Here is a 25,517-nt window from a genome sequence, read left to right as displayed (position 1 = left end):
CTTGATTTGGGGGTGATGATGCTGCATTTCCTGCAGGGCTGTGTGAGCCGTGTTCCCTGCCCTGCATGGTCTTTCTGTTTCAGGCAATGAGGCCACAGGGCCAGGGTGGCCGGGATTGGACAGAGATTGATTAGGAAGCAGAACACACAGCTGTCTTTTAGTTTTTGAAGGTTTGTTTATTGTGGCTGCCTGAGGCATATGGAGTTTCCAGGCCAGGGATCAGATCTGAGCCACAGTTGCAACCTGTATCACAATGCTGGATCCTTAACCCACTGTGCCAGCTGGGTGTCAAACCCACGTCCCAGGGCTCCAGAGATGCCACTGATCCTGTTGCCCCAGAGCGGGAACTCCTCTATTCACTTTTTTTAACTTCTATTCCATTGGAGTATAGTGAATTACAGTGCTGTGTTTCAGGTGTATTGCAAAGGGTGTCAGTTAGACATGTATCACTTTGAGTACCTTACCTCGTGCAGGTTATTACAGGCTATTGAATATAGTTCCTTAGGTTGTATAGGAGAGCCTTGATGCTTACTGAGTTTATCTATACTAGTGCGTATGTTGACCCCAAACTAATTTATTCCTCCCCCAGCTGTTCCCGTTGGTAACCATACATTCTCTATGTCTGAGTCTCTTTTCTACATAAGTTCGTTGGTGTCATATATGAGATTCCACATGGCAGTGAGCTCAGCTGGTGTTTGTCCTTCCCTTTCTGACCAACATCTTAGTATGATCACCTGTATGTGCACCCATGTTGCTGAAGATGGCATCATTTTATCCTTCTTTATGGCTGGGTAATATTCCATTGTGGGCATGGAGCACATCTTTTATATTCATGCTCTGTTGGGTGTTTAGGTTGGTTCCATGTCTTGTCTACTGGGAATAGTGCTGCTGTGAACACAGGAGTGCAGGTATCTTTTCCAATTACGGCTTTTTCTGGACAGATGCCCAGGAGTGGGACTGGTGGATCATGTGGTCGTTCTATTTTCAGTTCTCTTGAGTTTGTTTTTTGGTGCTGGTGGTTTTTTTTTTTTTTTTTTTCCTTCTATTTGTCAGGGCCATACCTGCAGGTTATGGAAGTTCCCAGGCTAGGGTTCAGTTCATATCTGCAGCTGCTGTTCTGTGCCACAGCCAGATCCTTAACCCATTGAGCCAGGCCAGGGATCGAACCCACATCCTCACGGATCCTACTCAGGTTCCTTATCACTGAGCCATGAGGGGGAACTCCGCCATCTCATTTTCTACAAGTTGGTGTTTGGAATAGACTTTCAGCACTGTTTTAGTGCCTGTTACACAGCAGAGCGACTCCGTATTTCTAGACACACCTGACCCAGGTTTTCCTTCATGCTCTCTTACCTCCTATTGGGTCTGAGTCTGCACAAGTCTGCAGAGCTGCAAAGTACTGGTGAATACATTCCCCCACTTTTCTTCCATGTTTGCAGTAGAAGGGACGCAGCACCAGGTTAGCCTCACGTGTCCAGCATGGTCAAGTGACTTACATCGTGAGATGACGGCTAGAGCAATTTTATGGAATGACTATTTCCTGGAGAAACCCAAATCAAGACTGACAAAGTTATTTTCTTGTGATGAGAACTCTTAAGGTTGACTTTGAATAAACCTGCTCTATAGTGTGCGGCCGTGTAGGTTACACGTATCCTGTTGGCCGTCACACCCCTAGGACTGAGTCATCCTCTAACTGGAGGGGGTCCCTTTGCACCAGCTTCCCCCAGTTCCCCCACCTCCCGGGACCACAAGGCTCCTCTTGTTCTCTGCCTCTCACTTGAATGCTGTTGGCTTTTGGTCTCGGCTGTTACGTGGGAGCTCTCTTCCAGAGGCTTGGGCTTGGCTCAGGAGGCTGCACCGTCCTGCCTGTGTCCCCGAGACGCTGTCTGCAGATGGTTTCCTCTGGGGCTGAGGGTCCTTCTTGACCAGTTTCTGCTCCAGCCGAGGGGCAGGAGCGGTGAGGCCAGAGTCTGGGACCGAGCAGTGTCGTGTTCATATGCCTGAGAGACCCTGCTTCCTCCTCCTGCAGGAGGACAATTCTGGGCATGATTGGGAAGCCACAGAGGGGACGGGTGACCCCACAAGGGAAACCCCTGTCCACACTCCAGTGACAACCTAAGAGGGAGGTATGTAGTCTGTACCCCTGTTTGCTGGGCCCACAGCTCCCCAAAGCCTTGGGATCTCTGAAGGGGTAAGGTCTTTGGTAGTTTGACCTGGTGGCTTGTTGACCTACAGGTTTGTTAGAACAGGAGGTGTGTGTCCATATATACTGAGGTGTTTGTCTTCTCTTTACGACTGACTTGACTTCCTGTGTGAATCTCTAGGGCATGCACATGGCTGCAAATGGCATGCTTTCATTCCTTATTTGTGGTTGAGTAATATTCCACTGCGATTATGCTTCACTGCTTCTTTCTTACTCTCTTCCGTCGAGTTCTATCCCAAGAGACTGCATAGAATTCCTTGTGTTGTATAACAGGACCTCATTGCTTATGCAGGTTTTTTTTTTTTTGGTCGTCTTGCCTTTTCTAGGGGTGCTCCCATGGCATATGGAGGTTCCCAGGCTAGGGGTCTAATCGGAGCTATAGCCACTGGCCTGCACAAGAGCCACAGCAACACGGGATCTGAGCTGCTTCTGCGACCTACACCCCAGCTCACGGCAATGCAAGATTCTTAACCCACTGAGCGAGGCCCAGGATTGAACCCGCAACCTCATGTTTCTCCGTCAGATTTGTTTCCAGTGACTCAGGAAGGGAACTCCTGTTTATCCATTCTCACTGTCACAGTTTACAGCTACTGACCCCAAACTAACTCCCCCCAACCCACTCACTCCCTCTTGGAAACTGCAAATCTGTGCTCCATGTCTGTGAGCTGGTTTCTGTTCTGTAGACAGGTTCATTTGTGCCATGTTTTAAGGTCCAGATATAAGTGATCTCCGATGGTATTTGTCTTCCTGTGTCTGCCTTGACTCAGTATGAGAATTTCTAGGTTCAACCATGTTGCTGCAACTTCGAGTATTTCACTCTTCTTTATGGCTGATACTCCATTGTGTGTGTCTATTGAGGCTCTGCTTTGGGGCAACATTTTGGGGTGCAGGCCCCCTACATCCCCGGTGCTCCCTGCAGAGGCTCCAGGGGAGGGTCCTTCCTGCCTCTTGCAGCTTCTGGGGCCGCCAGGTGGCCGCCTTCCTCCCGTCTCTGCGTCCATCTTCCCATGGATTCTCCTCTGTGTCTGTTTCTCCACTACTCTTTAGGAGGACACTGTCCTTGGATGGAGGTCCCCCTCATCCAGGAGGACCTCCTCTCAGACCCTTCCCGTGGTTTCTCCTCTGTGTCTTGTCTGTTATGAGGATTCTGGTTATTAGCTTGACGGCCCCTCCTCATCCAGGAGGACCTGGTCCCTGCCACACAGCTCCTAAAACCATAGCAAGTTCTTGATCCCTTAGAGCAGAGCATCTTTAGTTTTTCCTAAGACAGCAAAGCACACCTGTTTATGCTAATGAGCTGGCGCTGTTGGACTGTATTTATTCCCGCACCTGTGTGTGTCTGATGCATCTAGTAATGCATGTGAGTCTCTTTAGGTCTCTGCCTGTGTTTATAGGTTTGTGTCTATATTTTTGCATGTGTTGCTGTTTTAGTTTCCTGTGTTTACATTCTGTGTCTATATTCCTGCATCTGTGGGTCTGCTTATACATCTATGTCTGTGTTCATAGGTCTGCGTGTGTCATGTGTGTGTCCCTTTGTGTCTGTGCACATCCCTGTGGCTACCCCAACGCCAGGCCTCTCTTGGCAGCCCCTTGTCAACTCTCTTTCTCCATGGCTGTGTCACCCAGGATGGTTTCTCTGGGCCCAGGGGGCTCTGGTCTTAAAGCTTGATTTGGGGCCGATGCTGCATTTCCTGTGGGGCTGTGTGAACCCTGTTCTCTGCTGTGCATGGTCCTTGTGTTTCAGGCAGTGAGGACACAGGGCCAGGGTGGTTGGGATTGGACAGAGTCTAACTAGGAAGCAGAACACACAGCTGTCTCCCCTCCTAAGTGAATAGGCCAGCCCTGCACAGTGATGTCCTAGCTGGGAGGGTTTACAAAGCTGTAAGGATGGCAGTGAAAAAGGTCTAGTTCAGGTTCAGAAGGTGTTCACTTGCTAAAATGACTTTTTAAATTTTTATTTTGTGAATTAAAAAAATGTTTTACATTTTTTTAACTGATTCTTTTAATTTTTAAAGCTTTACTTTGGCTGCCCGAGGCTTACAGAGTTCCTGGACCAGGGATCAGATCTGAACCACAGTTGAAATCTATATCACAATGCTGGATCCTTAGGCCACTGTGCTGGCTGGGTGTCAATCCCACATCACAGGGCTCCAGAGATGCCACTGATCCTGTTGCCCAACAGTGGGAACTCCTCTATTTTATTTTAAAAAATTAGAAAAACTTTAGTATTACATTGGAGTATAGTGAATTACAGTGCTGTGTTTCAGGTGTATTGCAAAGGGTATCAGTTATACACATAACATTTTGAGTATCTTACCTTGTGTAGGTTATTACGGGATATTGAATACAGTTTCTTAGGCTGTGCAGGAGAGCCTTGATGCTTACCGAGTTTATCTATACTAGTGTGTGTGTTGTTGACCCCAAACAACTAATTTATTCCTCCCCCAGCAGTTCTCCTTTGGTAACCATACGTTCTCTATGTCTGAGTCAGGCTTTTTCTACATAAGTTCGTTGGTGTCATATATGAGATTCCAACAGCAGTGAGCTCAGCTGGTGTTTCTTCTTCCCTTTCTGACCTACATCTCTTAGTATGATCCCCTGTATGTGCATCCATGTTGCTGATGATGGTATCATTTTATCCTTGTTGATGGCTGGGTAATATTCCATTGTGGGTATGGAGCACATCTTTTTTATTCATGCTCTGTCTATGGGCACTTAGGTTGTTTCCATGTTTTGTCTATTGGGAATAGTGCTGCTGTGAACATAGGAGTGCAGGTAGCTTTTCCAATTACGGCTTTTTCGGGACAGAAGCCCGGAGTGGGATTGATGGATCATGTGGTCGTTCTATTTTCAGTTCTCCTGAGTTTGTTCTTTGGTGCTGGTGGGGTTTTTTTTTTTTTTTTTTCTCTGTCAGGGCCATACCTGCAGGCTATGGAAGTTCCCAGGCTAGTGTTCAGCTCAGATCTGCAGCTGCTGTTCGGTGCCACAGCCCCAACCAGATCCTTAACCCACTGAGCAATGCCGGGAGAAAACCCACATCCTAATGGATCCTCGTCAGGTTCTTTATCACGGAGCCACGAGGGGGAACTCACCCATCTCATTTTCTACGAGTTGTTTTTTGGAATAGAACTTACCTTCACCAATGTTTTAGTGCCTGTTACACAGCAGAGCAACTCCATATTTCTAGATACACCTGACCCAAGTTTTCCTTCATGCCCTCTTACCTCCTGTTGGGTCTGAACATTTGCACAAGTTCGGAGATGCCAAGTACTGGTGAATATGTTCTGCCCCTTTTCTTCCACGTTTGCGGTAGAAGAGACACAGCACCGGGTTAGCCTCACGTGTCCAGCATGGCCATATGACTTCCATCGTGAGATGACGGCTAGAACAATTTTAGAGAATGTGTATTTTCCGGTGAAACCCTATTCAAGACTGAGAAAAAAATCTTGTGATGAGAACTCTTAAGGTTGACTTTGAATAAACCTTCTCTACAGTGTCCGGCCGTGTAGGTTACACGTATCCTGTTGGCCGTCACACCCCTGGGACTGAGTCATCCTCTAACTGGAGGGGGTCCCTTTGCACCAGCTTCCCCCAGTTCCCCCGCCTCCCGTGACCACAAGGCTCCTCTTTCTCTCTGCCTCTCACTTGAATGCTGTTGGCTTTTGGTCTCGGCTGTAACTTAGAAGGGAGCTTTCTTCCAGAGGCTTGGGCTTGGCTCAGGAGGCAGCACCGTCCTGCCTGTGTCCCCGAGATGCTGTCTGCAGACGGTTTCCTCTGGGGCTGAGGGTCCTTCCTGACTGGTTTCTGCTCTAGCTGAGAGGCAGGAGGGGTGAGGCCAGAGTCTGGGACCGAGCAGTGTCGTGTTCATATGCCTGAGAGACCCTGCTTCCTCCTCCTGCAGGAGGACAATTCTGGGCATGATTGGGAAGCCACAGAGGGGACGGGTGACCCCACAAGGGAAAGCCCTGTCCACACTCTAGTGGCAACCTAAGAAGGAGGTATGTAGCCTCTACCCCTGTTTTCTGGGTGCTCAGCTCCCCAAAGCCTTGGCATCTGTGAAGGGATAAGGTCTTGTGTAGGCTGACCTGGGGCTCGTTAACCTACAGGTTTGTCAGAGCAGGATGTGTGTTTCAATATGTACTGAGGTGTTTGTCTTCTCTTTCTGAGTGACTTGACTTCCATTGGGAATCTCTAAGTTCATCCACATGGCTGTATGAGATGGTTTCATTCTTTTTTATGATTGAGTAATATTTCATTGGGTATATTCCCACAGCTTCTCATTCTCCTCCAAGTTCTAGTGGAAGAGACTGGATAGGTTCCCTGTGCTGGACAGCAGGACCTCATTGCTTATCCAGTCTTTTTTAATTATTTTTTTCTCACTGTACAGCAAGGGCATCAAGTTATCCTTACATGTATACTTTTTCTTTTTTCCCCAGCTTTTGTTCTGTTGCAGGATGAATATTTTCTTCTGTTTGTGGGTCTGTTCTGGACTCTTACTTTTTTTTTTAGGGCCACCCTAAGGCCTATGGAGGTTCCCAGGCTAGGGGTCAAATAACAGCTATAGCTGCTGGCCTACACCACAGCCACAGCATTGCTGGATTTGAGCCACATCTGTGACCTACACCCCAGCTCTCAGCAATGTCAGATCCTTAACCCACTGATCAAGGCCAGGGATTAAACCCGCAACGTCATGTTCTCCGTCAGATTGGTTTCCACTGCATCATGAGGGGAACTCCTGCTTCTCCATTCTCAATGTCACAGTTTGCAGCTAATGACCCCAAACTTCCCCCCCATTCCCTCCCCCTTGTCAACCACAAATCTGTGCTCCATGGCTCTGAGCTGGTTTCTGTTGTGTAGACAGGTTCATTTCGGCCATGTTTTAAGGTCCAGATATAAGTGATCTCCGATGGTATTTGTCTTCCTGTGTCTGCCTTCAGTCAGTATGGGAATCTCTAGGTCCAACTGTGTAGCTGCAAATGCCATTATTTCACTTTTTTATGGCTGATATTCCATTGTGTGTGTGTCTATTTATTGATGCTCTGCTTTGGGGGCAACATTTTGGGGTGCAGGCCTCCTATATCCCCTGTGCTCCCTCCAGAGGCTCCGGGGAGGGTCCTTCCTGCCTCTTCCAGCTTGTGGGGGCTGCTGGTGGCCACCTCACTCCCGTCTCTGCCTCCTTCTTCCCCGTGGATTCTCTTCTGTGTCTGTTTGTCCTCTTCTGTCTCTTGGAGGACACTGTCCATGGATGGAGGGCCCCGTCATCCAGGAGGACCTCCTCCCAGACCCTTCCCGTGGCCTCTCCTCTGTGTCTTGTCTGTTATGGGGACACTCGTTAGTAGGTTGAGGTCCCCTCCTCATCCAGGAGGACCTGGTCCCTGGCACACAGCTCCTAAAACCATAGCAAGTTCTTGATCCCTGTGAGCAGAGCATCTTTAGTTTTTCCTGAGAAACCCAGGCTCACCTGTTTATGTTAACGAGGTGGGGCTGGTGCCAGAGGAACCAACCAGGGGATGAAAGGGTTGGCTTTTTTAGCTCCACCCCCAACTTTGAGACTTGCTGTGGGGTCAACCTTTAATCAGGCCTGCCTACTGGAACCTCCCAAAAGAGGGGGTCCAGAGAGCTTTCGGGTTGTGGAGCCCACAGTTGGGAGGGTGCAGATGCGCCAAGTCCAAGGACACAGAAGCTCCTGCATGTGGGACCCACTCCACCCTCCCCACCCCCTCTGGCTCTTCCCCCTTGATGAGCAACGGGTAAGTCAGGTGTTCCTGAGTTCTTTGGTTGGGGGGGACTTGGGGATCCTGTGGGCTCCCTGGAGAGAGAGATGGTGACCCTCTCAGCTCGCTCCATCCAACCAGCACCTGCGGGGTGTGCTGTTGGGTGAAGTAAGGCAGAGAATGACTCATCCTGTGTGATTATCACCCATAAACAGAGTCTAAAAATAGGAGTTCCCTTTGTGGCTCAGGGGTTGTGGCCCAGTGGTTTAAGAACGTGACACAGTGACTGTGAAGATGGAAGGTCAATCCCTGGCTTCCATGAGGGTTTAAGGATCCAGCATTGCCAAAGGTCAGGTAGAGTTTGCAGATGTGGCTCAGATCCTGAGTTGCCAGTGGCTGTGGCATAGGCTGGATGTTGCAGCTCTGATTTGACCCCTGGCCCGGGAATGTCCATATGCTGCAGCTGTGGCCCTAAAAAGGGAAACAATACAGTAGAATGAAACTAGACTTGTCACACAGCGGGAGGTCCTTACCTAATCAGTCACACCTTCAGAGGAGAAAGACAGGTCCCCAGGAAGAGGGAATCCTGTCTCCAGACAGACGTCAGCTTCAAGCTACAGCATCGCCTGTTCCCTGGGGCGCCAACTCACCAGGCTGCCTGCAACCTCTGGACCTGCCATCCTTCACAACTGCATGAGACGATTGTGTAAAAGGAATCTGTCTCTCCTCCATCCAAACATTGTATTGGTTCAGCTGCTCTGCAGGCCCTGATACACGATCCTACATCCCTCAGGGGTCTGGCAGAGGTGCCTGAGGAGTTTGGGGATGTATTTGCATGAGTAATGTTATGGGCACCGAGCCTAAGGGAATGGTATGGGGTTTGATTTTGTGAGCCTGTTTGGGATGAAGGAAGGATCAGTGGGGCTGGGAAGAGACGTGAGCTACTAGAAGGACGGCAGCAGCAGCAGGATCTGGAGAAAGGGGAATGGAACAACCCCACAGGCCCCTCTCACAGCAGGTTGGAGTGTCCCCGCCTTGGTCATGTGGTGCCCTGGGTCCTGGCAACCCTGGAGCAGTGAGTACACACGGGTGTGGAAGGAGGTTGGAGCTGTGCTGCAGAACCAGCTTCTAGCCCCGGCCAGCACGGCTGTGCAGAGCCTGGGAAGATGGGCCGTTTTCTTCTTGGACATTAGGTTCCATTTACGTTTGTTGTAAAATACTGGTTCTCTTCCCTGTTCTGTACAGGATCCCCTTTGCAACATGTATATTTTAAACACAGCAGGTTGTAGTTTTCACTCCCTTCCCCCATTTCCCCCACCCCCAAACGGTCACCTCTAGTTTTCTATATCTGTGAGTCTGGTGCTTTTGGGTCATATATACTCGTCTGCTGTATTTTTTACATTCCGTATTTAAGTGCTATGATACAGTATTGGTCTTTCTCTGGCTGACTCACGTCACTTAACATAATGCCCTCCAAGTCCATTCCTGCTGCTGCAAGTGGCACGGTTTCATTCTTTGTCTTGGCAAGTAGTGTTCCCTTGTGCATATGCACCATGTCCCTTTTCACCACTCCTCTGTTGTTGGACACTTAGGTTGTTCAGGTCTCGGCGATTGTGAACACTACTGCTGTCAACTTAGGGGTGCGTGGATCTTTTTGACTTAGAGTGTGTGTATTTTCTGGATGTGTGTCCAGGCATGGGGTTACTGGATCATGGGGTCAGTTTTCCCTTCCTTGGTGGAATTAATGGTACTGCATTCAGAGTGAAAATAAACACATCCTTTTCTAGTTAGCGTTGCCTAATTTTGGGGGGGTGCTCCGTGAAATGGGGCCACCCCTGTACCTTCTTCGTCGTCACGTTTCCCTTCCTGCTTTTCTCGTCCATCCTTCCCGGTGTTTGCACTTCTGTCACCTTCTCTAGCGTCTGTAGTTAGGACCTGGAGTCTCTCATGCTGGGATTTGATGCAGTTGCACATTTGTCTGCCTCTCTGCATTTCTGTGTCTGATCCCAAAGGGTGGGGGTGAGACTTGGTGAAGAACCCAGATGATGGAACTGGCCTGTGCTTGACACAGTGTCTGCTTCCTGAGGGCCTGGGCCTCAGGTCTGTCCTCCCACAGGGAAAAGCACAGGCCTGTCTGTGCCCCCCTCCATGCCTGGTTTTTAGGAAGTAAGCTTTATCCTCCAGGCTCTTCCCTGAGCCCCAAAGGCAGGTGCGGGCAGGTGCTGATCAGGGAAGGGGGGGTGCATAGACCGGGGAGGGGCCATCAGGGGACCTCAGTGCCTCCTGGGGCAGGACCTTGTTCCTCAGGTGATACACTCAGTGAGGTGTTTGGGCTCTTGTGCAGAACTAAACCCCCAACCAATGACAGCCAGAGAGGAGGACCCCCAGGACCGGTCCCAGGGCCACCAAACACCAGCTCTGGAGAAAAGTGCAAGCTTGTACCCACCCTGACCCTTCTCTGGGGCTGTATTTTCTACTTCCCAAACTGTAATCCCACCCCTTCCTCATCTCTCCAACAGGGGGACCCAGTCTTTAGGGCAGCAGCCTGCTGTGACTCCCTTTGCTTGGCAAAGCCATTTATTTTTTTCTTCCTTCACCCAAAACTCTATCTCCATGGTAGACGGAGGCTGAGTTTCGACAGCAACCTCAGAGAACAATCGAGATGGACATGAGCCTTAGCCTTGGGGTTTCTTTCTCCCAGAAACCTCCCCCCTTGTACTGTTTGTAGCCACAGCTCAGGGCCTCCCACTCGCCTGTCTGTCCTTTATCCAGAGTTCATGTCATGAGATTTCTTCTCTCACCCACAGATGCACTATCTCTGGGGTTATGATGTGGACTCACTTTTTTTCCCTACTTGGTGATGTGTATGTATGGTCCTTGTCCCAAAGGCTAGAATATGATGATAAGCCAGAAATGGCTTTCATTTCTGCAGTTCTTCCTGGCTAATTGGATGGAAAGGTAGAAACTGTTAGTTTTCCAGGAAGAGTGTGTCCAGAAGGGAGTTCCCTGGTGGTCTAGGGGTTCAGACTCAGGGCTTTCATATCCGTGGCCTGTGTTCAATCCCTGGCCTGGGAATGTAGATCCCACATCAGTCCTCTGCACACCACAGGCAAAAAACAAGAAAAAGGAAATATCCAAAAAAGAATACATGGGAAAAAATCCCTCTAAGCAAATACAGGATTGATGGTTTTAGATTGAATGATAAAGTTTTGAGATTTTAATGTTTGATTATCCGATGAGGTTTAACTAACTTTTCGTCTGCTTTCACTGAGATGTCCAGCAGAGTGAAGTGACTTTCCTCCCGAAATGACATCCACACTAAATGTAGTGAAGCTCCGTCATCTCCTGTAGACACAGAAAGAGGAAAAAAAATTTCTCCCTGTGATAAGAACTCTTACGATTAAAAAAAAAAAAACACTATTTTCCGAATAGAATATTTTTTCTACTGTACTGCACGGTGACCCAGTTACACATACATGTACCCGTTCTCATTTCTCCCATGCTCAGGCTCCGTCGTAAGTGACGAGACATAGTTCTCAGTGCTCCACAGCAGGACCTGATTGCTCATCCATTAAAAGGCAATAGTTTGCATCCAAGAACCCCAAGCTCCCCAAACACCCCACCGGGCAACCCCAAGTCTGTTCTCCAAGTCCACGATTTTCTTGTCTGTGGAAAGGTCCAATTGTGCCATATAGTAGATATCAGATATGTGACATCATATGCTATTTCTTTGTCTTTCTGACTTCACTCTGGATGAGAGTCTCTAGTTCCATCCATGTTGCTGCAAATGGCATTGTTTTGTTCATTTTCATGGCTGAGTAGTATTCCATTGAGTATACCACATCTTCCTAATCCAATCATGTGTTGATGGACATTTGGGTTGTTAGCATGTCTTGGCTATCGGGAATAGAGCTGCAATGAACATGCAGGTGCAGGTGTCTTTTTCAAGGACAGTTTTGTCCAGATAAATGCCCAAGAGGGGGACTGCTGGGTCATATGGTAGTTGTGTGTATAGATTTCTGAGGTACCTCCATACTGTTGTTCTCCACAGTGGTTGTACCAGCGTCCATTCCCACCAGCAGTGCAGGAGGGGTCCCTTTTCTCCACACCCCCTCCAGCACTTGCTATTTGTGGGCTTCTGAATGACGGCCATTCTGACTGGTGCGAGGTGGTATCTCGTGGTCGTGTTGGTTGGCATTTCTCTACTCCTCAGGGATGTGGAGGGTGTTTTCATGTGCTTGTTGGCCATCCGTCTGTCTTCCCTGGAGAAATGTCTATTGTGGTCTCTTGCCCGTTTTTCCATTGGGTTGTTGGCTTTTTTGCTGTTGTATAAGGTGCTTGTGGATTGTGGAGATTAGGCTCTTGTCAGTTGCATCATTTGAAAGGATTTTCTCCCATTGTGTAAGGTTTCTTTTTGGTTTCCTTTGCTGTGCAAGATCTTGTCCGTTTGATGAGGTCCCATTGGTTTATTTCAACTATTATGTCTGTTTCTTTGGGAGACTCACCTGAGAAAACACTTGTAAGGTTGATGTCAGAGAATGTTTTGCCTATGTTCTCTTCCAGGAATTGGGCGGTGTCTTGTCTTACATTTAAGTCTTGCATCCATGTTGAGCTTCTTGTGCGTGGCGTGAGGGGGTTCTGGTTTCATTGATTTGCACGTAGCTGTCCCGGTTTCCCAACAATGTTTGCTGAAAAGCCTGTCTTTTTCCCATTTTATGTTCTTGCCTCATTTGTCAAACACATTGACCTTAGGTGTCTGGGTTTAATTCTGTGCTTTTGTTAATTCGGTGTGTCGTGTGTGTGGGTGTTAATGGCATTGATCATGTACATTTTGCCCGGGACTAGTTTATTTCATACCTGAAAGCTGGTACCTTCTCCCCTCCAGCCTCTGGGAACCACAGATCTCATCTCTTTCTCTGTGAGGGTGTTTTTGGAACAAAATTGACCTTCAGCACTTGTTTCGTTCCTACTACACAACATGGTGACTCGAGACTACTTACTCTTTTTTCTTCCTTTGATGGCTTTTTTGCAGCCACACCTACGGCATATGGAGGTTGCCAAACGAGGGGTAAAAGTCACAGCTGCCAGGCTACACCACAGCCACCCCAGATCCCACCACATGTGTGACCTACACCACAGCTCTCGGCAATGCCAGATCCTTAACCCACTGAGTGAGGCTGGGGATCAAACCCACATCCTCACGGATCCTCGTCAGGTTCCTTATCATTCAGCCACAAGGGGAACTCCCCCATCTCATTTTCTACGAGTTGGTGTCTGGAATAGAACTGACCACCTGCACTGTTTTAGTGCCTGTTACACAGCAGAGCGACTCCCTATTTCTACACATACCTGACCCCCCCATTTGCCTTCAGGCCCTCAGGCCTCCTGTTGGGTCTGAAAAGTCACACGAGTCTGCAGAGCTGCAGTGTACTGGTGAATACATTCCCCCACTTCTCTTCCACGTTTGCAGTAGAAGAGACACAGCACCGGGTTAGCCTCACGTGTCCAGCATGGCCATGTGACTTACATCGTGAGATGACGGCTAGAACAATTTTAGGGAACATCCATCATATCCTGGCGAAACCCAATTCAACACTGAGGAAAAAAAACTTTCCCTTGTGATGAGAACTTTTAAGGTTGACCTTGAATAAACCTGCTCTACAGTGTCTGGCCGTGTAGGTTACACGCATCCTGTTGGCCGTCACACCCCTAGGACTCAGTCATCCTCTAACTGGAGGGGGTCCCTTTGCACCAGCTGCCCCCAGTTCCCCCACCTCCTGTGACCACAAGACTCATCTTGTTCTCTGCCTCTCACTTGAATGCTGTTGGCTTTGGGTCTTGGCTGTTACTTGGAAGGGAGCTTTCTTCCAGAGGCTTGGGCTTGGCTCAGGAGGCTGCACCGTCCTGCTTCTGTCCCTGAGACGCTGTCAGCAGACGGTTTCCATTGGGGCTGAGGGTCCTTCTTGACTGGTTTCTGCTCCAGCTGAGAGGCAGGAGGGGTGAGGCCAGAGTGAGGGAATGAGCAGTGTCGTGTTCATATGCCTGAGGGACCCTGCTTCCTCCTCCTGCAGGAGGACAATTCTGGGCACGAGTTGGAAGCCCCCAGAGGGGACGGGTGACCCCACAAGGGAAACCCCTGTCCACACTTCCTGACAACACAAGAAGGAGGTATGTAGCCTCTACCCCTATTTTCTGGGCACTCAGCTCCCCAAAGCCTTGGACTCTGAAGGGATAAAGTCTTGTGTAGGCTGACCTGGAGGCTCATTAACCTACAGGATTGTCAGAATAGGATGTGTGTGCTTCCATATATACTGAGGTGTTTGTCTTCTCTTTCTGACGGACTTGACTTCCATTGGGAATCTCCAGGTTCATCCACGTGGCTGCAAATGGCATGGTTTCATTCTTTTTTATGGTTGAGTAATACTCTGTTGCGATTATGCCCCACTGCTTTTTCTCATTTTCTTCCATCAATTTCTATCTGAAGCCACTGGATAGAGTTCCCTGTGCTGGACAGCAGGACCTCATTGCTTATCCAGTCTTTTTTTCTGGCTTTTTGCCTTTTCTAGTGCTGCCCCCGGACATACGGAAGTTCCCAGGCTAGAGGTCTAATGAGAACTGTAGCCACAAGCCTATGCCAGAGCCACTACAACATGGGATCGGAGCTGACTGTGCCACCTACACCCCAGCTAACAGCCATGCAAGATTCTTAACCCACTGAGCAAGGCTAGGGATTGAACCCTCAACCTCATAGTTCCTAGTCGGATTTGCTTCCACTGTGTCACAAGGGGAACTCCTGCTTCTCCATTCTCAATGTCACAGTTGGCAGCTACTGACCCCAAACTAACTCCCCCCAACCCACACACTCCCCCTCGGCAACTACAAGTCTGTGCTCCATGTCTGTGAGTTGGTTTCTGTTCTGCAGACAAGTTCATTTGCGCCATGTTTTAAGGTCCAGATATAAGTGATCTCCGATGGTATTTGTCTTCCTGTATCTGCCTTCACTTTTTATGAGAATCTCTAGGTCCAACCGTGTTGCTACAAATGCCAGTATTTCACTCTTTTTTTTTATGGCTGGTATTCCCTTGTGTGTGTGTGTCTATTTATTGACGCTCTGCTTTGGGGGCAACATTTTGGGGTGCAAGACCCCTGTATCCCCTGTGCTCCCTCCAGAGGCTCCAGGGGAGGGTCCTTCCTGCCTCTTCCAGCTTCTGGGGGCTCGAGGTGGCCCTGGGCTGGTGGCTGCCTCCCTTTTCTGCATCCTTCTTCACGTGGCTTCTCCTCTTGGTCAGCTTCTCTTGTGTCTCTTAGAACACTGTCCTTGGATGGAGGGGCCCCCTCATCCAGGAGGACTTGGTCCCTGTCGCACAGCTCTTAACCATAGCAAGTTCTTGATCCTTGTGAGCAGAGCATCTGTGGTTTTTCCTGAGAAACCCAAACTCACCTGTTTATGCTAATGAGCTGGGGCTGGTTGCCTGTCTGTTTGACTATATTTATTCTTGCACCTGTGTGTGTCTGTGAGGGATCTGTCCAATACTGCATCCGTATGTCTTTTTAGGTGTGTCTGCTTGTGTTTATACTTTTGTATCTATATCCCTGCATCTGTTGCTGTTTTTAGATGCCTATGTTTACATTCTGTCTATATTGCTGTTTGTGTTTCTATTCCTGCATCTGTGGGTCTGCTTATACATGTGTGACTGTGTTCTTAGGTCTGTGTGTTTTTGTGTGTGTCCCTCTGTGCACGTCCCTGTGCCCCCCCCCGGGGCCTCACTTGGCAGCTCCTTGTCATTCCTCCTCCCCCCACAGCTGTGTCACCCAGGATGGGCTCTCTGGGCCCAGGGGGCTCTGGCCTTAAAGCTTGATTTGGAGGCGATGCTGCATTTCCTGTGGGGCATGTGAGCCTTATTCATGCCCTGCGTGGTCCCCCTGTTTGAGGCAGTGAGGGCCCAGGGCTGGGGTGGCCAGGATTGGAGAGAAAGTAATTAGGAAGCAGAACACACAGCTGTCTCCCCTCCTAAGAGAACAGCCCAGCCCTGCATGGTGATGCCCTGGCCAGGAGGGTTCACAAGGCTGTAAGGATGGCAGTGAAAAAGATCCAGTTCAGAAGGTGTTCACTTTTTAAAATGACTTTTTAAACTGATTTTGACTGTGTAAATTTTAAAATCTTAAATTATTTGAATAAACTTTAGAATTTTTAATTTTAAAATTGTTGTTTACTTATTTTGACTGCCCGAGGCATATGGAGTTCCTGGGCCAGGAATTAGATCTGAGCCACAGTTGAAACCTCTATCACAATGCTGGATCTTTAACCCACTGTGTGGGCTGGGTGTCAAACGCACGTCCCAAGGCTCCAGAGACACTGCCAATCCAATTGCCCCACATTTGGAACTCCTCTATTCTTAAAGCGTTTGTTATATTGGGGTGTAGCTGATTCACAATGTTGTTTCAGGTGTATGGCAAAGGGTATCAGTTATACATGTATCATTTTGAGATTCTTGCCTCATGTAGGTTATTACGGGATATTGAATATAGTTTATTGGGCTGTACAGGAGAGCCTTGATGCTTATGGAGTTTATTTATACTAGTGTGTCTGTTGCTGATCCCAAACAACTCATTTATCTCCCCCCCAGCAGTTCTCCTTTGGTAACCATATGTTCTCTATGAGACTTTTTTCTAAATAAGGTCATTGGTGTCATATGTGAGATTCCACATGGCAGTGAGCTCAGCTGGTGTTTGTCTTTCCCTTTCTGACCTACATCTCTTAGTATGATCACCTGTATGTGCATCCATGTTGTTGAAGATGGCATCATTTTATCCTCCTTTGTGGCTGAGTAATATTCCATTGTGGGTATGCAGCACATCTTTTTAATTCATGCTCTGTCGATGGGCACTTAGGTGGTTTCCATGTCTGGTCTATGGTGAATAGTGCTGCTGTGACCATAGGCATGCAGGTACCTTTTTGGGTTATGGTTTTCTCTGGATAGATGCCCAGGAGTTGGGATTGCTGGATCATGTGGTCATTCTGTTTTCAGGTCTGATGTGTTGTTGTGCTTTTTGTTGGGGCCATACTTGCAGGCTGTGGAAGCTCCCAGGCTAGGGGTCAAATTGGAGCTGCAGCTGCTGTTGTGTGCCACAGCCCCAGTAATGCCCGATCTGAGCCACATCTGCAACATACACTACAGCTCATGGCAACCCCAGATCCTTCACCCACTACGTGGGCCCAGGGATCCAAGATGCATCCTAGTGGATCCTAGCCCAGGTTGTTTCTGCTCTGTTACCATGGGAATGCCTAGTTACAGGTCTTAAAGGAACCCCCACACTGTTTTCCATTGTGGTGGCTCCAAGTTACCACCCGGTACCAAGTTACTGGGTGTGGAAGGAGGTTGGAATTGTGCTGCAGAAACAGCTTCTAGAACCACCTGGGAAGTCTTAACAGAGCCTGGGAAGATGGGCCTTTTTCTTGACATTATATTCCGTTTACGTTTATTGTAAAATAGGGGCTCTCTTCCCTGTGCTGTGCAGTGTCTCCTTGCAGCTTATATATTTTCTACATAGCAGTTTGTACCTCTCCCTTCCACCATGTCCCCCACAAACAAATTGGTCACCCCTAGTTTTTTGTATCTGTGAGTCTTGTGCTTTTGGATCATATTCACTTGTCTGCTGTATTTTCTACATTCTATATTTGAGTCCTGTGACACAGTATTGGTCTTTCTCTGGCTGACTCCTGTCACTTAACATAATGCCCTCCAAGTCCATCCCTGTTGCTGCAAATGGCACGATTTCATTCTTTGTCATGGCCGAGTGGTCTCCCATTGTGCATATGCACCACATCTTCTTATCCATTCCCCTGTCATTGGACATGTAGGTTGTTTCCAGGTCTTGGCTCTTGGGAATACTTCTGCCATGAACATGGGGGTGCATGGATATTTTGGAGTTGGTTTTCATATTTTCTAGGTGTGTGACCAGGAGTGGGGTCATGGGATCATATGGTCAGTTTCTTCTTCCATGATTGAATTAACGGTAGAGCTTTCAAAACTATAACTCGTGTCTTTTTTCCATTTCCTAATTTTTTGGGGGGTGGGGCTCCAGGAAATGTGGCCTTCTCCGTACATTCTTCGTCATCATATTTCCCTTCCTGGTCTTCCTCCATCCATCCAGCCTGATGTTGCCATTTCTGTCACCTTCTCTAGTTTCTACTGGAAGGACCCAGAGTCTCTGATGATGTACATTTCACACAGTTGCATATTTGTATGGCTCTGTGTTTCTGTATCTGATGCCTAAGGGTAAGGATTAGACTCTGAAGAACTGAGATGGTGTAACTGACCTGTGCTTGAGTTGGTGTCTGCTTCCTGAAGGCCTGGGCCTCTGGCCTCTACTCACAGGCCTCTCGGTGTCCCCCATGTCTTGTTCTTAGGGAATGTGCTTCAGCCTCCAGGCCCTTCCCTGAGCCCCAAAGGGCAGGAGCCCACAGGTGCTGATCATGGAGGGGCCAGCAGGGGACATCAGGGCCTCCTGGGGGCAGGTCTTGGTTCCCCCTCAAGGGGTACACACAGCAATGTCTTTGAGCTCTTCTGCAGAACTAAACCCCCAGCAAATGAGAGCCAGAGAGGAGGACCCCCAGCACCAGTCCTGGGGCCCTTAAACACCAGCTCTGGAGAGGAATGCAAGCTTGCATCTGCTCTGGTCCTTCTTTGTGGCTGTATTTAATATTCCCCAAACTATATAAAACCACCCCCTCATCTCTCCCAAAGGGGGACCCAGTCTTGAGGTCAGCAGCCTGCTGTGACCCCATTTGCCTGGCAAATCAAGTTATTTTTTTCCCTCCTTCACCCAAAATCCATCTACAGGGTAGATGGAGGCTGAATTTTGGCAGCAACCTCAGAGAACAATCTAGATGGAAATGAGCCTCGCCTTGGGGTTTCTTTCTTCCAGTAACCTCCCCCTTTCTGCTGCTTGTGGCCAGAGCTCAGGGCCTCCCACTGGCCTGTCTGTCCTTGATCCAGAGTTCATCTCATGAGATTTCTTCTCTCACCAGCAGGTGCACCATCTCTGGGGTTCTGATGTGGACACACTTTTCTCCCTACTTTGTGATGTGTATTTATCGTCCTTGCCCCAAAGACAGATGAGACTATAATAACAAGGCAGCAATGTCTTTCATTTCTGCTGTTCTTCCTGGCTAATTGGATGGAAAGGTAGAAGCTGTTGATTTTCCAGGAAGAATACGTCCAGAAGGGAGTTTCTGGGGTGGGGGGTTGGTCTACGGGTTCAGACCCAACACTTTTGACAACGGAGGCCCATGTTCCATCCCTGGTCTGGGAAGTGAGATCCCACTTCAAGCCTCTGCCCACCTCAGGCAAGAAACAAAGGGAGAAAGAGAAAAAATCCAAAAATGAATATATGAAGGACATGCATCTAAGCAAACATAGGGTTGATTTCTTAGATTTAATCAACTTACGGTTTTTAGATTTAAGTGTTGAACACTATATCAGATTTAAGTTACTCTTCATCCGGTTTCATCGCGGTGTCCAGCCGAGAGATGGGACTCGCATCCTGAAATGATGTCCACAGTCAGTTTAGGGAACCTCCATCCTCTCCTGCAGATTCAAAGTGAAAGAGGCAAAACGTTCTTCGCCTTGTGATAAGAACTCTCAGGACTGGCTCTCAACACCCTTGGCGCATAAGGTATGTTGGTGCTGATGCCATTCGTTCTGTACGTTTCATCCCAGGACCAACGTGTCTGATACCCAGTCGGTGGTACCTTCCCCTCCCCCTCCAGCCTCTGGGAACCACAGATCTCTTCTCTTCTGCTGTGAGGGTGTTTCTGGGACAAAATTGACCTTCAGCACTCGTTTTGTTCCTCCTACACAACATTGTGACTTAATATTTCTTTTCTTTTTTTTTGCTTTTTTATAGCTGCACCTGTGGCATATGGCAGTTCCTAGACCAGGGGTCATACTGGAGCGACAGCTGCCAGTCCACACCACAGCCACCCCAGATCCCACCACATGTGTGACCTACACCTCAGCTCACGGCAATGCCAGATCCTTAACCCACTGAGTGAGGCTGGGGATCAAACCCACATCCTCACGGATCCTCGTCAGGTTCCTTATCACTGAGCCACGGTGGGGAACTCCCCCATCTCATTTTCTAGAGTTGGTGTTTGGAATAGAACTGACCACCTGCACTGTTTCAGTGCCTGTTACACAGCAGAGCGACTCCCTATTTCTAGATACACCTGACCCCCGTTTGCCTTCAGGTCCTCAGGCCTCCTGTTGGGTCTGAAAAGTCACAAGTCTGCAGAGCTGCAAAGTACTGGTGAACATATTCCCCCACTTTTCTTCCACGTTTGCAGTAGAAGAGACACAGCACCGGGTTAGCCTCACGTGTCCAGCATGGTCATGTGACTTACATCATCAGATGATGGCTAGAACAATTTTAGGGAATGTCCATCATTTCCTGGAAAACGATTCAAGACATAAAAAAAACTTTTTTTCCTTGTGATGAGAACTCTTAAGGTTGACTTTGAATAAACTTGCTCTAAGGTGTCCAGCCGTGTAGGTTACACATATCCTGTTGGCCATCACAACCCTAGGACTAGGTCATCCTCTAACTGGAGGGGGTCCCTTTGCACCAGCTTCCCTCAGTTCCCCCGCCTCCCGCGACCACAAGGCTCATCTTGTTCTCTGCCTCTCACTTGAATGCTGTTGGCTTTGGGTCTTGGCTGTTACTTGGAAGGGAGCTTTCTTCCAGAGGCTTGGGCTTGGCTCAAGAGGCTGCACCGTCCTGCCTGTGTCCCTGAGATGCTATCTGCAAACCGTTTCCTCTGGGGCTGAGGGTCCTTCTTGACTGGTTTCCAATCCAGCTGAGAGGCAGGAGAGGTGAGGCCAGATTCTGGGACCCAGCAGTGTCGTGTTCATATGCCTGAGGGACCCTGCTTCCTCCTCCTGCAGGAGGACAATTCTGGGCACGAGTGGGAAGCCCCCAGAGGGACGGGTGACCCCACAGGGAAACCCCTGACCACACTCCATTGATGACACAAGGAGGTATGTAACCTCTACCCCTGTTTTCTGGGTGCTCAGCTCCCCAAAGCCTTGGACTCTGAAAGGATAAGGTCTTGTGTAGGCTGACCTGGGGGCTCATGAACCTACAGGTTTGTCAGAGCAGGGTGTGTGTGTTTCCATATAGGCTGAGGTGTTTGTCTTCTCTTTCTGATGGACTTGACTTCCATTGGGAATCTCTAGGTTCATGCACGTGGCTGTGAATGCGATGGTTTCATTCTTTTTTGTGGTTGAGTAATATTCCATTTTGGTTACGCCCCACTGCTTCTTTCTCATTCTCTTCCATCAAGGTTTATCTGAAGAGACAGAATAGAATTCCCTGTGCTGTTCGGCTGAACCTCATTGCTTATCCAGTCTTTTGTTTTTTTTTTTTTTTTTTTTTTGCCTGTTCAAGTGTTGCTCCCATGACATATGGAGGTTCCCAAGCCAGGGGTCTAATCAGAGCTGTAGCAAGTGGCCTGTGCAAGAGCCACAGCAACACGGGTTCTGAGCTGCTTCTGCGACCTATACTCCAGCTCAGGGCAATGTCAGATTCTTAATCCACGGAGCAAGGCCAGGGATTAAACCTGCAACCTCATGGTTCCCTGTCAGATTCGTTTCCACTGCCCCACAGGGGGACCTTCTGCTTATGCATTCTCAATGTCACAGTTTGCAGCTACTGACCCCAAACCCCCACCCCCTAGCGCACTCTGTCCCCCTCGGCCACCACAAGTCTGTGCTCCATGTCTGTGAGTTGGTTTCTGTTCTGCAGACAGGTTCATTTGTGCCATGTTTTAAGGTCCAGATATGTGATGTCTGATATTATTTGTCTTCCTGTATCTGCCTGCCCTCACTTAGTGTTAGAATCTCAAAGTCCAACCGTGTTGCTGCATTATTTCACTCTTTTTTTATGGTTGATACTCCATTGTATTTGTGTCTATTCATTGAGGCTCTGCTTTGGGGGCAACATTTTGGGGTACAGGCCCCCTATATCCCCTTTGCTCCCTCCAGAGGCTCCAGGGGAAGGTCCTTCCTGTCTCTTCTAGCGCCGGGGGGCTCCAGGCGGCCCTGGGCTGGTGGCTGCCTCCCTCCCATCTCTGCCTCCATCTTCCCGTGGCTTCTCCTCTCTGTCTGTTTCTCTCCTGTGTCTCTTGGGAGGACACTGTCCTTGGATGGAGGACCCCTCTCATCCAGGAGGACCTCCTCTCAGACCCTTCCCATGTCTTCTCTATTGTAAGGATACTTGTTATTAGGTTCAGGGTTCTACATCCATGAGGACCTGGTCCTTGGCACACAGCTCTTAAACCATAGCAAGCTCTTGATCCCTGTGAGCAGAGCATATTGAATTTTTCCTAAGACAGCCAAGCACACCCACTTATGCTAATGAGCTGGGGCTGGTTGCCTGTCTGACTATATTTATTCCTGAACCTGTGTGTGTCTGGGATGCATCTATTTCTGCATTTGAGTCTCTTTTTAGGTCTCTGCCTGTGTTGATAGGTTTGTCTATATTTTTGCATCTGTTGCTGTTTTTAGATTCCTGTGTTTCCATTCTGTGTCTATATTCCTGCATCTGTGGGTCTGCTTATATATCTGTGTCTGTGTTCATAGGTCTGCGTGTGTCATGTGTGTGTCCCTTTGTGTCTGTGCACATCCCTGTGCCCCTCCCCCAGGCCTCTCTCGGTAGTCCCTTGTCAATTCCCCTCTCCCCATGGCTGTGTCACCAAGGATGTTTGCTCTGGCCTTAAAGATTGATTTGGGGCCGATGCTGCATTTCCTGTGGGGCTGTGTGAACCCTGTTCTCTGCCCTGCATGGTCCTTCTGTTTCAGGCAGTGAGGACACAGGGCCAGGGTGGTTGGGATTGGACAGAGTCTAACTAGGAAGCAGAACACAGAGCTGTCTTCCCTCCTAAGAGAACAGACCAGCCCTGCACAGTGATGCCCTAGCTGGGAGGGTTTACAAAGCTGTAAGGATGGCAGTGAAAAAGGTCTAGTTCAAGTTCAGAAGGTGTTCACTTGCAAAAATGACTTTTTAAATTGTAATTTTGTGAATTAAAAAACCTATTTCAAATTTTAGAGTTCTTTCAATTTTGCAAGTTTTATTTTGGCTGCCCGAGGCTTATGGAGTTCCTGGGCCAGGGATCAGATCTGAGCCACAGTGGAAACCTCTATCACAGTGCTGGATCCTTAACCCACTGTGCCGGCTGGGTGTCAAACCCACATCCCAGGGCTCCAGAGACACTGCCAATCCTGTGCCCCACAGTGGGAACTCCTCTATCCTTTTCTTAAAAAAATAAATTTTAATTGTGTTGGAGTATAGTTGATTAACAAGGTTTTTTTTCAGGTGTATGGCAAAGGGTATCAGTTATACATGTATCATTTTGAGATTCTTGCCTCGTATGGGTTATTACAGGATATTGAATACAGTTTTTTAGGCTGTACAGGAGAGCCTTGATGCTTACTGAGTTGATCTATACTAGTGTGTACGTTCCTGACCCCAAACAACTCATACATCCCTCCCCCAGCCACTCCCCTTTGGTAACCATACATTTTCTATGAGTCTGTTTCTCTTTTCCAAATAAGTTCATGGGTGTCATAAGAGTTTCCACATAGCAGTGAGCTCAGCTGGTGTTTCTCTCCCTTTCTGACTTACATCTCTTAGTATGATCCCCTGTATGTCCTTCCATGTCACTGAAAATGGCATCATTTTGTTCTTTTTCATAGCTGAGTAATATTCCATTGTGTGTATGGAGCACATCTTTTTTATTCGTCCTCTGTCGGTGGCTACTTAGGTTGGTTCTCTGTCTTGCCTATTGTCAATAGTGCTGCTGTGAACCTAGGCCTGCAGGTACCTTTTTGGGTTATGGTTTTCTCTGGATAGATGCCCAGGAGTTGGGATTGCTGAATGATGTGATCATTCTGTTTTTAGATTACTCGAGTTGCTTGTTTTTCTTTTGGTCATGGCCATACCTGCAGAGTATGGAAGTCCCCAGGCGAGGGTTCAAATCAGCTGCAGCTGCTCTTCTATGCCATAGCCTCAGTAATGCCAGGTTGGAGCCACATATGCAACTTACACTACAGCTCATGGCAACCCCGGATCCTTCACCCCACTGAGTGAGTCCAGGGATCCAAGGTGGGTCCTCAGGGATCCTGTCCCAGGTTGTTTCTGCTGAGTCACAGTGGGAACGCCTACTTTCACTTTTTCAAGGAACCCCCACACTGGTTTCTGTCATGGCAGCACCAAGTTCCCTTCCCACCAACAGTGCAGGCAGGGGCCTGAGGGGCTCTTGCAAGGCTTTTCTCCTTAACTCTAGGGAGAGGGTGGCCTGGGTTTGAATCAATAGCAAAGATCAGTAAAGGCCTGTTTATACTGGAATTGCCTTCTAATGTATTCAAAGTGGAAGAAGTTCCTAATTATTGGTAGAAGGCAAACTAGTGTCCCCACCTCCCCTCACCCCCCCAAAGAAATTTGGTGACAGGGTCCCTCAGGAAATGTAGAGACGGCTGGATTGTCAGCTAGGACCTTGGATAGAGAGGTAGGGAGATGTCCAACAGGGTGTGGCCGCCCAGCCTTGTTTCTTCATGTGTTGAGTCACCTGCAAGAGAAGAGAGGGTTTGAGGGAAGAGCTGAGAAATTGAGCCAAAAGCAAAGGAAGCAGGATGGGGTGATTGTGAAAACTCAAGATGCCAACATTCAGAAATGGCTGTGACACCACGGCCACTAGGAACAGCTGAGAGTGGAGCAGAAAGACCTTTGGCTCCAACCTCACAGATGATCCAAACCTCGGGGGATGGAACTGCACAAGGGCTTCCTGAAGATAGGGAGTGTGGCGGTTCCTTGAAAAAGTGAAAGTAGGCATTTCCACTGTGACTGATAGGAAACAACCCAGGGTAGAATCCCTGAGGACCCACCTTGGATCCCTGGGTCACTGAGTGGGATGAAGGATCCGGGGTTGCCATGAGCTGTAGTGTAAGTTGCAGATGTGGCTCCAACCTGGCATTACTGGGGCTATGGCATAGAACAGTAGGACCTGGAGGGTATGGGGTTCAGTGAAGTTTAAGTCAGAGAACAACACATTCTATGTGATTATAACCTACATGCAGAGTCTGAAAATGAAACTAGGAGTTCCCATTGTGGCTCAGTGGGTTAAGAACTTGACAAAATGTGAGAATGCAGGTTCAATTCCTGGCCTCGCTGAGTGGGTTAAGGAGCTGGCATTGCCCCAAGGTGCAACATACTTTACAGATGTGGCTCAGATTCTGTTTTGCTGTGGCTTAGGCTGGATGTTGCAGCTCTGATTTGACCCCTGGCCCAGGAATGTCCATATGCTGCAGCTGTGGCCCTAGAAAGGGAAACAAATACAGTAAGAAATGAAACTAGACTTGTCACACAGCGGGTGGTCCTTACCTAATCAGTCGACGACCTTCAGAGGAGAAAGACAGGTCCCCAGGAAGAGGGAATCCTGTCTCCAGACAGACGTCAAGGTATGGCATTGCCTGTTCCCTGGGCCTCCAGCTCACCAGGCTTCCCTGCAACCTCTGGACCTGCCATCCTTCACAACTGCATGA

At 48.6% G+C, this 25,517-nt stretch overlaps 1 long non-coding RNA gene across 2 annotated transcripts in view; it reads left to right on the top strand.

Moving 5' to 3' along the window:
* The window catches only part of LOC110259142, a 30,702-nt gene extending 9,386 nt beyond the window's left edge, over positions 1–21,316 (top strand). Inside the window, exons 1-3 of one of the 2 annotated variants that reach the window (XR_002341338.1) lie at positions 13,054–14,085; positions 19,515–19,596; positions 20,865–21,316. This is a non-coding gene — a long non-coding RNA (uncharacterized LOC110259142). Of the gene's footprint in view, positions 1–13,053; positions 14,086–19,514; positions 19,597–20,864 lie in introns of those variants that run through there. The other variant, XR_002341337.1, reaches the window with a different exon arrangement.
* The last annotated feature ends 4,201 nt before the right edge of the window (positions 21,317–25,517 follow it).

Source organism: Sus scrofa, unplaced genomic scaffold (genome assembly GCF_000003025.6).
Source record: "Sus scrofa isolate TJ Tabasco breed Duroc unplaced genomic scaffold, Sscrofa11.1 Contig905, whole genome shotgun sequence".
In the NCBI taxonomy this organism is placed as follows: domain Eukaryota; kingdom Metazoa; phylum Chordata; class Mammalia; order Artiodactyla; family Suidae; genus Sus; species Sus scrofa.
The sequence above is the reverse complement of the archived record's forward strand: the minus strand, read 5'-3'. Positions and strand labels throughout refer to the sequence as shown.